The sequence below is a fragment of the Lissotriton helveticus genome, chromosome 6 (assembly GCF_964261635.1).
Source record: "Lissotriton helveticus chromosome 6, aLisHel1.1, whole genome shotgun sequence".
Taxonomy (NCBI): domain Eukaryota; kingdom Metazoa; phylum Chordata; class Amphibia; order Caudata; family Salamandridae; genus Lissotriton; species Lissotriton helveticus.
Window position 1 is genome coordinate 1,575,535,750 of NC_136067.1, and position 12,487 is coordinate 1,575,548,236.

Here is a 12,487-nt window from a genome sequence, read left to right on the forward strand (position 1 = left end):
GACTACAAAATGATGTCACAATCGTAACGTTTGTAGTTCTAAAACGCGCATAACGGTACCATCCCGAATATTTCTTCATAAAACTCACTGTAATGGATTGCAATTACCACATTATGGGGCATTCTTATATATTACCCCAAGAGTCGTCACAGCCGTGACGTATGCAGTACACAGACTCAAATATATTTATTTGTGTGTTTGTTCAGGTCTACAGAACGTGAATAAAGGATAATGTGTATACCCAATCCTGTTCTCATCATTAATTGCTAAGTATAACCATTACTCAGTAATTTGTATTGTTACAAGGATTTGTGGAAAGTAGTATATCTGTCTCACGAAAAAGTGCTCGGCAAGGTGTGCCTACACCTGTCAAATATACTCTTATATTGGCCTTTCGCTGGCAATTCATAGTTGCATACCTAATAGTCCTCCGAGAGATGTATCAATGTGTAAATTCTAGGCTGCCATACCAGCATATATAAGGAGTAAAGGAAATAAGTGAATAAGCCCTCTTGACTTTCGTAAAAGTCCTCGTTAGCTCCTCTCTCAATATACATGGGCTCTCTATACGATGTCTATAAACTGAGACGACATTGAGAGCTTATATCTTCCTAAGGTGTCAAAAAACCAAAAACATCCCTTCTAGACCCCAGGAAAGTCTCTAAAGACAAGGTATGAACTCTCGACTGTCATGTAAACATATTATAAGGGATAGACCATAACCCCCTGGAAACTCAGAATCGTCCTAGTTAGCTCTTCTCTCTGTGGATATGTTTACTGTAATCTGTGGCATTGGACTCAGTGTCTACAAACTGGTCCACGGTATATCGTTATTAAGACCAGGTGTATCACTATGGAGCCAAAATACCAATTTTTGCTCTTTCATAAACAGGTATTTGATGATGTCACTGATATGTGAAGGTATAAACGGTTTTTCGAACTCTGTCCACTGAAAATCATCTTCTCCATGATTCTTTTCAACAAAAGGCGTAGTAAGTCTTGTCATCGTTTTTTTGCATCTAAAGGAGCTTTTATGTTCAAGCATCCGTGCTTTCACTTTTCGTGTGGTCATCCCGACATACCTGATCTGACACGGGCAAATCAATAGATAGATCAATTGGGCACTATTGCAGTTCGTAAAATTTGACTGAACCCAAGGACGATCAGCGCCTATGTCTATTGTCGTTGAGTGCTTCGTCTGGGGGCAAATGGAACAACCCCCACATGGGTGGTGTCCAACAACCGCCGGTAAGTCCCACAGTGTTCCTACTGGCCTCTTAGGTGTCGATTTTGGGCATGTGTGTACCAAATGATCCCGTATGCTGCCTGATCTCTTAAAGGCAAACAACGGAGGCGAAGAATAGTCATCGTGAAGCCTTGTTGGAACCTCCTGTGAGGAAACCCACTTTTGAACGCTTGACCTTTGTGAGTACCTTCAGTACGAGGGCAACAAATATATAGAAGGTTGTTCGTCGACAGTGGCGGATTTTGAACTGTTGCAGCGAGAAAAATTCTCCTCCGTTGTTTGCCTTTAAGAGATAGGCAGCATACTGGATCGTTTGGTACACACACGCCCGAAATCGACACCTAAGAGTCCCGTAGGAACGCTGTGGGACTTACTGGCGGTTGTGGGACACCACCCATGTGGCGGTTGTTCCTTTGCCCCAGACCAAGAACTCAACGACAATAGACATAGACACTGATCGACCTTGGGTTTAGTCAAATTTTACAAACTGCAATAGTGCCCAATTGATCTATCTATTGACTTGCCCATGTCAGATCAGGTATGTCGGGATGACCACACGAAAAGTGAAAGCACGGATGCTTCAACGTAAAAGCTTCTTTAGATGCAAAAAAACGTTGTGGGAAAAAATCATGGAGAAGATGATTTTCAGTGGACGGTGTTAGAAAAACCGTTTATAACTTCACATATCAGTGACTTCTCCAAATACCTGTTTATGAAAGAGCAAAATGGGTATTTCGGCTCCATAGTGATACACATGGTCTTAATGACGATATACCGTGGACTGAGTCCAATGCCACAGATTACGGTAAACATATCCACAGAGAGAAGAGCTAACTAGGATGATTCTGAGTGTCCAGGGGTTATGGTCTATCCCTTATAATATGTTTGCATGACAGTCGAGAGTTCATACCTTGTCTTTAGAGACTTTCCAGGGGTCTAGAAGGGACGTTTTTGTTTTTTTGGCACCTTATGAAGACATAAGCTCTCAATGTCGACTCAGTTCATAGACATCTAGTTTACCACCTTCCATGCTGGTGACGGAACCACTCCGTCACCAGCCTCGGATGCGCTGTGCTGGTGACGGAGTGGTTCCGGCACGGCACGGCTGCCGCGCCTAAGCGGCGCTGATTTCGCGTCTGCGCATTGTGTTCTGTTGAGCGGGCAGGGCCGTGACGGAACCACTCCATCACAAGCAAGCGCGCCCGAGGCTCGTGACGGAGCGGTTCCGTCATGAGCATGGGAGCGCCGCGCGCCCCCCCATAGCGCTGCAGCGGAATTACCGCCGCAGCCAAGGGGTTAAACACTATATAGTATAGCAAGCCCATGTATATTGAGAGAGGAGCTAACAAGGACTTTTACGACTGTCCAGAGGGCTTATTCACTTATTTGCTTTACTCCTTATATATGCTGGTATGGCAGCCTAGAATTTACACCTTGATACATCTCTCTGGGGACTATTAGGTATGCAACTATGATTTGCCAGTGAAAGGCCATTATAAGAGTATATTTGACAGGTGTAGGCACATCTTGCCGAGCACTTTTTCGTGAGGCAGATATACTACTTTCCACAAATCCTTTTGACAATATAAATTACTGTGTAATGGGTATACTTAGCGATTAATGATGAGAACAGGATTGGGTATACACATTATCCTTTATTCACGTTCTGTAGACCTGAACAAACACACAAATAAATATATTTGAGTCTGTGTTCTGCATACGTCACATCTGTGACAATTCTTGCAGTAATATATAAGAATGCCCCATAATGTGGTAATTGGAATCCATTACAGTGAGTTTTATGAAGAAATATTTGGGGCTGGTACCGTTATGCACCTTTTAGAACTACAAATGTCACGATTGTGACGTCATTCGAGCTGATCGGAGACACAGAATGGCGAGCTCGATGAGGTACCCATTAACATTTTATGGATACAGTAGAGCAAGTGGCATATTCTTAAGTAGCTGGAGCATGCACTAGCCGAGAGCGCGACCCGATCATGAGGTGATCGGAGTGCGACGCCTCGGGTGACTGGGGACACACGGAGGCGGAGAAAGAGCAATGTGGCCAATAGAAGCACCCTGCCTGATTTGGTTGCTGCCTCCCCCTTAACTCGGTACACGTCTGAGGCAACGACGGACAGGTAGAGTTTGCGAATTTTGTCTTATGTTTTTAAATACTGCATAAGTCCTTGTTTTATAACATTTACAGTCCCTCTTAGGGGTGCAGGCTGTAAGGGGTGCTCCCTCAATTCCGTTTTTGTACCCATTAAGAGAGGTCGATGAGCCTTTTGATTGACTCATTGAATGGCATACCATATGAAACTTTAGAAAGTACTCCCATGAGAACATTTGGGCAAGTTGAGAGTCCAGTGGTACCTTGGGGTACGTTTGTTCAGCATTGTGAGTAAAGATGCTGTGGGGAGAGATTTAAGGGACGCTGTTTTCTGGCTATTTGGAAAGGGTTTACTTGGAAAGGATTAAAAGAGTAAGGGCTCTAGAGAATGAGGAAGATAAGGACTGACAGTGGTTAGACCAATTTCTGTATTCTATGGTTTTCCCTTTGTTTTCCTCTCCAGAGCGGGGCCTCGATATCCTGAGCTAGGTTCAGGTGAGGTGAGGTCCAGCCCCGGTCAAGACGGGTGAGAAATCAAGTCTTTATTATAATGATCATAACTGTGAGAAGAATACATGATCTAATCCCGCAGCCTTTTTCTCCGCGGGGAATCACAACGCGGTTGTTATCATGACCGCGTTGTGATTCCGCATACCTTTACTCCGCAAGTCGTTGTTACGACTTGCGGATGGGGGGCGCTGGAAGTTGGAATAGTATAATTTACTATTCCAACTCCAGTCTATGCGGACAGTAGGGAAGGTGTTGGATTTTAAATCCAACACCTCCCCCCCTCCTCCGCAAGTCGTTGTTCTGGCTTGCGGAGTAATGGTATGCGGAATCACATTCCCCGCGGAGATAGCGTTTAGTTATAAACTTTTTTTACCCTTTGAGAAGCCAAAGTTAAGAGAACTGATCAGGAGTTATGTTCAATGTGTTTTTTCTAGATGCCATCTGCATCCCGTGAAGCGGAGGATCGGTACCAGTAGGTTGTATTTATTCCAACCTAATACAATGCTAGTTTTTTCACTATAATTATTTATATTTTTTGCACACAATTTTCTGCAGTAGCAAAGTTGGAGAAAAGAGGACCTGAAGAAAGCCAAGGGCATTGTTTCCCTACTGACTGAAACATGTTGGCCTTAATAATCGCAGTTATTTGTTGAAACTGCCTCTTGCACTGTTCTGTTTTTAGACTAGGGAATAAGGTGACATTTCTAATAAAAATGTGTTGTTTTTCTCCTCATAACTCTATTTTAAATCACCACATTTTTTTATTTGCACTGCACATAATTTCCATGTGGTCTGGAATTAAGGAGCGTACTATCTGTTCTTCCTGTCCTTGGGATTTTGGTTTGATCCAATTGAGCGAATTTCCTTTGGATAAAAGTGAGTCTCTATGACAAAGAGACACATCATCCATATGGGTGGATGACCAAATGATAAGATTGATCACAGCGATAAATTGATGGGAATCCAAGCATTTGCTCTATGATCTCATTTTGTTCACTCCTGGTTGATTTGTTTTCTTTCTTTGTTTCTCTCTTTTCTGTGTGACTCCTTCTCTGACTTACTGTTTGGAGTAGGTTGAGGCAGTAGGAGACATTGCTGATTCTAGACCCCTGGTTCTGTTTTTTGTTGTTATGTTTTAAATACAAGCCTCCCATCTTGCTATGAAATATCGTTTTTTCTAGCTCCTAGTAAATCCAAGTTATCATTTATTATGAAGGCAGAGATGAGTATAATCCCTTCAATTTCATGACTAATTTTCCCTTCATAATTTGCTTCATCCAGCACCATTCAAATTGCCTCCAGCGCCTCAGGAGTATGCTTCTTTTTCCTATGGCAATATGCCAGATCCATGATCTTCACCACTCCTTGGATGCCATATGGGCCAGATACTGCGAAATCTTCTTGTAATCACTTTGTTGAATTATTATAATAATTGCTTACTATATTATTAGCTGTATTGTATTTTATATTTTTCCAAATATCAATACCATTCCATAACGTATAATTAAATTCTCATGCAATAAAAAAGATTTTGTTGTCCATAGCCAATGACATTGTTGCAAAAGAGGGGTCTCTGATTGGTCTGTTTTTTGTTACATTAGACAGTATTTGTTAGGACTCATGGGAAATGTAGTTTTCATGGTAGGAGAGCATAACACTCATCTCCATTACTAATAAAATCGAGACTTGCCCTTTCCAATAGCATGGAAGAGTTGCAATGTATACATATCTGGGTTTTCTCTAACACCAGTGGTGTGACAGAGGCCTGTGTGGGCGCAATCATGCTGGAAGTTTATTGAGCTGGCCAGGCTGAGCACCATGACATTTTTAATGTTATACTGATGTTAAGGTGAAGAAGACATGAGTTTGCAAATGAGTGTAGATGGAAGGAGAATGAGAAAGACAAGTGCTGAAATAGAAAGAAGGTGCAGGTGGTATAATAGTGACGAATTTCAGAATGCTACAAAGTTTTTAATATAACGAGGAACAGTGGTTCCTGTGGACAATGTCTGTAATATATGGTAGTAGTTAGCTCCATTGTAGTATTCATGGGTAAAGAGATGCCAGAGAGAGAAAATAAACCATATGAACATGTATGAATATAAGCTGTTTATATAAATGCTTAATCAAATAAATCAAGAAAAGTGCATGGTGTCCGAAGTGAACATAGAACATAGAACCTACATATTAAATTAGTCACAATTTGTGACATAAAAATAGGTTTCAAGAATACAAAACCATAACATAAACATTCAATAGTTAGTCACAGCCTTCTAGTACAATGGTGAGGGCTGGGGAATGGTTTGCTTTAAGATTTGTTGACAACGTTTCAACACCACCATCAATAGGGGATCTCTTCAGGACCTAACATGGAGGGACACCTGAAACTGTGAGTCCACTGTCAGAGTGTAAAGTGCACACCATCTCTTTACCCATGAATGCTGCCATTGCGCTAACCACTACCATATATTACACACATTGTTCGCAAGAACCACTGTTCGTCGTTATATTACACAGCCAGTCAAATAAAATATACATTACCGGGAGCCCCCTTGGACAGCGTCTAAGAGAGGCCTTGGGTTTTCTGGAGACCCAGACGGGTCTCAAAATGCTTTTCATTGGCAAGAGTTGCATATGATCCAACGACCATGAGATGACTAGTTTTTTGGGTGAAATGCCAGGGATCACTACAAGGCGTGTAAGTAAAGAACAGGAGTCATTCTTGAGACCCTCGGGTAAAAATGAGTAAAAAAATGCAGGTGTCACCCAGAGATATTGATGTAAACAGATTGAAAATTGAATTATTCAATGGCAACATCATGTTTGCCATGATTATTGTACTTAAGGAAGGAAAAATCAATATAGTCATCGATTAAAAATGAACTAAAGTATTTTTTAGACTATTATTTTTAAATGAAAAATGAGTGCCTGACCAATTCAGTAAAGAGCATCTCAGATCGAGATTGAGCATCGTTTAATAATTCTGCCAGGGTGTTAAATATGATGGCACCTCAAAAAATGATGTTTAAAGCAACTTGTATTCATTATAAAAAAAGAAATGGTTTCAATCCCAGTAAGGTATTGCGGTTTGCACAGGTGTCTGTTGGTAGTTTAAACAGTTAAATAAAAAGCAGAATGTTACACCCAAAGTACTGGAGTACTCAGTGTTTGAAACCATTCCATGACATGCATATTTGGTCAAATGTAATAAATTACGGAAATGGCGGAAATGCAGAGCAATTACGTTCACTCATACGAAGTAAAGAACGATTATTATGATAGAGAAAATGCAAATACGTCCTTAGATTTCATGAAAGATCACGCGGAAACATTTTTTTAAGAACCCATTTCATGAATAGGCTACTATGAACGTTCAAGAAAATGTAAGCCTACCAATACATTTGATGAACACTTATGTGTGAAATATGCCTTGTAATCATTTCCTGAAAGGCCTATTTATTACCATTGAGAAAATGCGAGCATGTCAATAGAATTTAATGAAACACGTGTAGAAAAGCCCTGGGCACTGAAATACCAATTTATAACCATGGAGAAAAAGCACACGTATCAATAGATTACTTGTAGGCACATGGTTGAGAGATAATCCTCCTAATATATTGAAAAGCCATTTAATGCCATTGATAAAATGCAAGAACATCAGGAGATTTCCTGAGAGAACACACAGAAATGCATTTCTCAGTCATTTCTTTAAGGTCCTATTTATCGCCATTGATGAAATGAGGGAACATTCTCAGATATCTCTTGACAGGTAAATTCATCGTGTACCATTTATATTATTGAATGCACATTTATTGAGATTGAGATACGATGCAACATTTTGTGGAGATTCAAGGGGGTGCCATAAAAAAAGGGGAATCCCAAACCGCGTTTTGAGAGCAATGCATTTTTTAATCTTTTTTTAACTCTTTTTTTTATCGATTTTAGATCTGAGAACCAACATTAATAGGCTTTAATTCATCCATACAGCACAACATACTATTGACGTGGTAGCCTCAAAATAGCAAAAAACACTGTGAACACCTACATTTTCATAAGTATTGTAACAAAGTGTTTTGATGTAATCAACATAAGTACTTCGTACACTCTCGATCTCAATTTATGTTATTCTCATTTCTCACACATCTACCCATTGTCTATTTGTGTTTCTTCCTGTGTGTGACAGCAATCCATTTTACATAGACTTTGTTCGCATATGTAGCGTGAAGAAGATTTAACCGATTTGAATAAAATACCACAGGAATTTAGATTTTGGTGAGGAGATGAGCCTTTTGGGTAGTACAGGTAAGTTGTATTTTTTGACTTATACAGTATTTTAACTAAGAAATATCTGCTGTTGCAGTAATTTTTAGGTATTTCGCGAAAGTACCAAGGTACCTACTGATCACAAGGCACTATGTCATTGGCTAATGACGGCCTTTACAAAAGTTAAATGCAGCCATGTTGTTTTAACCCTTTGGATGCTGGTGACGGAACCACTCCGTCACCAGCCATGGGTGGGCTGTGCTAATGATGGAGTTGTTCCGTCACGGCGCGTTCTATTAGGCGGGCGGAGCCGTGATGGAACCACTCCGTCACAAGCACAGCGCGCCCGTGGCTGGTGACGGAGTGGTTCTGTCACCAACATGGCACCGCCGGGCGGCGCCCCTTTCCCCCAGCGCCGCGGTGGAATTACCGTCGCGGCTAAGGGGTTAAGGACACTTTTCCAGTGTTTTGGGTTAGGGTCTTAGATATAAATAAGTATTAGCTTTTATAATTTTCCTCTACCTATTGCCACTTATCCAAAGTTGTAATAGGTAGGGAAATTTTATATATAGTTTATTTATATTTTTTTTAAATCACAGACTACCACTATAATACCAATGAGGTACTGTGGTACTTAACACAGTGAAATACATAATATACCTGCAACCTTTTTTAAAAACTGCAATACACTTTATTCCATAAATATAGTGTATTTTTTACACATTAAGGGGCCGATTAGAGTAGGAGGGACCGTCCGCAGGGGCTGCGGCGGTCCCTCCGTGCAGGTTAGGATGTGACTGCCCTCAATCTTTAACATTGCGGCGGGTGCAGCTTCAAGCTGCACCCGCCGCAATGTTAAAAATGCATGCACGGCATTTGCCTGCCGCTTTGTCCACACAAATGCAGGGGGTACCATAGGTACCCCCCATGTGCACCCCCCACCCCCCTTTCACCCAGGGGGCCCGCAACGGGCCCCTGAAGTGAAACTCCGTATGCTTTTCCACGGCGGAAAAGCCGCCGTGGAAAAGCATACTTTGTACTCCATCCTAATACGGATGGCGGTGTCTGATAGACACCGCCAGCCATGTTAATGCTTTTCCGCCACGGTCGGAAGGTGACCGCGGCGGAAAAGCGGAGGACAAATTGTAAAACCCACCAGCCATCCTAATTTGGCGGTGGGTCTTTCAAGCCTCCGCAGCGGATTTCCCGCATCCTCCGGGCCGGCGGTGGCTTCCGCCGGCCCGGTGGATGCGGGAAATCCGCCATCGTAATAGGCCCCTTAATCTCTTTTAAAAAGTGTATATAATACCACACATACACAGAGAAATGACAGTGTGAATAGAAAATAATTTAAAAAAAAGGTACTTGTCTTAAAATAGTTTACTTCCTAGGTAGCAGAGCAGTAATCCATAAACCTTTTAAAAAGTATATAGAAAAACATACATTAATTTCTCTAGCTATTAGTAGCTTAATAGGTAGGGAATAATTATATAACCTACTACTTACATATAATTTGGGCCCTAACCCAGAATATAGGTAAAGTGTATTCTAAAAGATCTGTCTGAGTTTTAATTTTGTAAAGGCAGCCATTAGCCAATTATATACTGCCTTGTCATAAGCATGTTCTGTGGTGGTATACCACAGAGTTACCATGCTACACTATATAACCAAGTCCAGATGTATTATTGTTTTCTGTTGGCCTTGTGTCCCGCATAGCATGTATGGTAAACACAATTCTTAAGTAGCATTTGCAAAGCAACAGAAGGCCACCATTCTTGGCCCTGCATTTCTTCTTGAATCTGGAGACATGCAAGGAAGTGCAAACACCACCTTGCATTAATCTGCACACTATATTGTACATTCCTAATAAATGTAATGTATGTATGTACAGTACTTCACTCTATGCTTTCCACTGTACGCCACTCCACTCTATACCACTCCACTCTACAACAGTCCACTGTATGCCACTTCACTATAAGCTATTCTACTGTATGCCACTCCACTCTGCACCACTCCATTCTACGCTATTCCAATCTACATCACTACACTCTACGCCACTCTACTCTATGACACTCCACTGTATGTCATGCCACTCTACACCAGTGTACTCTATGCTATTCCACTGTATGCACCTGCAGTGTACACCACTCCACTATATGTTATTCCAGTCTACTCCCCTCCACTATACCACACTCCCCCGTGTACTATTCCACTGTATGCCACTTCACTGTATGCTACTACACTCTTGCCACTCCATGGTACACCACTCCACTTTACTCTACTCCACTGTATGCTTTTCCACTGTGCACCACTCCACTATATGTCACTCCACTCTATGTCACTCCATTCTGTTCCACTCCAGTGTACACTATTCCACTCTATGCCTCTACAGTGTATGGCACTCCACTATTTGCCACACTACTCTCTATCACTTCGCTGTACATCTAATACACTGCATGCCAATCCACTCAATGCTATTCCACAGTATGTGAATCCAATCTACGCCACTCCATTTTATGTTATTCCACTCTATTCCACTCCACTATACACCACTTAAATGTACGCAACTCTACTGTATTCTACTCCATAATATACTATTCCACTCAATACCACTACACTGTATGCCACAACATTTCATGCTATTCCACTGTATGCAACTCTACTCTATGCTACTCAGCTCTATGCTATTCCACTGTATGCCACTCCACCTTACACCACTCAACAAAATGCCACAGCACTCTACGCTAAAACACTCTAAGCCATGAGACTGTAAACCACAATACTCGACAATACGACACTCTATGACACAACACTGTGCGACACTGCTCTCAATGCTACTCCTGTCTATGTCACTTGAGATTACTCCCTCTTCACTATGCAAAACTCTACTCACTCTATACTACTCCTCTGAACAACCCTGTGCTCCAGTCTATGGCAATATACAACACTGTGGTCCTCTCAAGGAATTGTAACCAACTGTGGTCCACTCTACAATACTTTATGCAATTCCCTCTATGCCACTCAACCAGAATCTACTCCACTCTACTCTATAAATCAATACTCCACTCTATTCCATTCTTCACCTAGAAGCACTGTATGCCATACAATACTCTATGTCACTCCACTGTACCACCCCCTACCAAACTGTACTCTACTCAGCCTCACCCCACTTGACAACACCACCCTCCACTTTATGCCACTCCACTCTATGACAGTTTCTCACAGTCTATGACATGGTATACCATTCCACTGTAAAACAGGCACTCCACTCCATAACACTTTGGTCCTCTCTATACTACACCATTAAACTGTACTTCTCTTTTTGGCACGGTACTATAAAAGACACCCCTTCACTACACCACTCCACTGTTCAACAGTTTATCCCATTCTATACCACTGTTTGTCACGCCAATGTATGCAGCTGCACTCTACAACACTCTACTCTAAACAATTGCACTCTGTAACACTCAACCATACTTTACAACATTGTACTACACTGTATGTTCCTACACTCCACTGTAAATATTCTACTCCACTCTATGCCACTGTACAACACTCTACTCAACTCTATGGCACTTTGTGAAACTCTACTCCACTCAAACTTATATCATGAAACTCCTCTATGCCACTCCATCCCATTTTACTCCACTGTACTCTATGACATACTACTCCACTGTGCTCCACTACTTAACTGCATGCCACTCTACACAACTTTATGCCACTCAACTCTACACCACCCTATACCGCTGCACTCCACCACACTCTATGACACTATACTGTATGCCACTCCACTCTACAACAATCTACTCCACTCTGTGCCACTTCACTGTACTCTAGTATATGACAGTTTTCAACACTATGAAAAACCAAAGGTGGTGATGGACGGAGCGTTGACAATACAAACACTCACCCCCAGTCAACTGATCTGGGTTTAATCCATCACTGTTCTTTAGCTCACTCCGCCACCCCTGTTCAGACATGGCCATATGCAAATCAGTCTGACCCTGTGCCTCTTGGGAACAGTCCAGCCCGAACTGCCAAGCCATGTCTTCCCTGGACCGGAATCAAGCTTACTAGGACCGGTTTCTGGCATTACAGCGGTCTTCAGCCGGGCTTGCTTGACTCCAGTGGCAAAGTGAGCAAGGGACTCACGTCTGAGCATACCCTGCCAACTTAGAGCGAACAAAGAAAAACCAAAGGTGGTGATGGACGGAGCGTTGACAATACAAACACTCACCCCCTGTCAACTGATCTGGGTTTAATCCATCACCGTTCTTTAGCTCACTTCAGCCGGGCTTGCTTGACTCCAGTGGCAAAGTGAGCAAGGGACTCACGTCCGAGCATACCCTGCC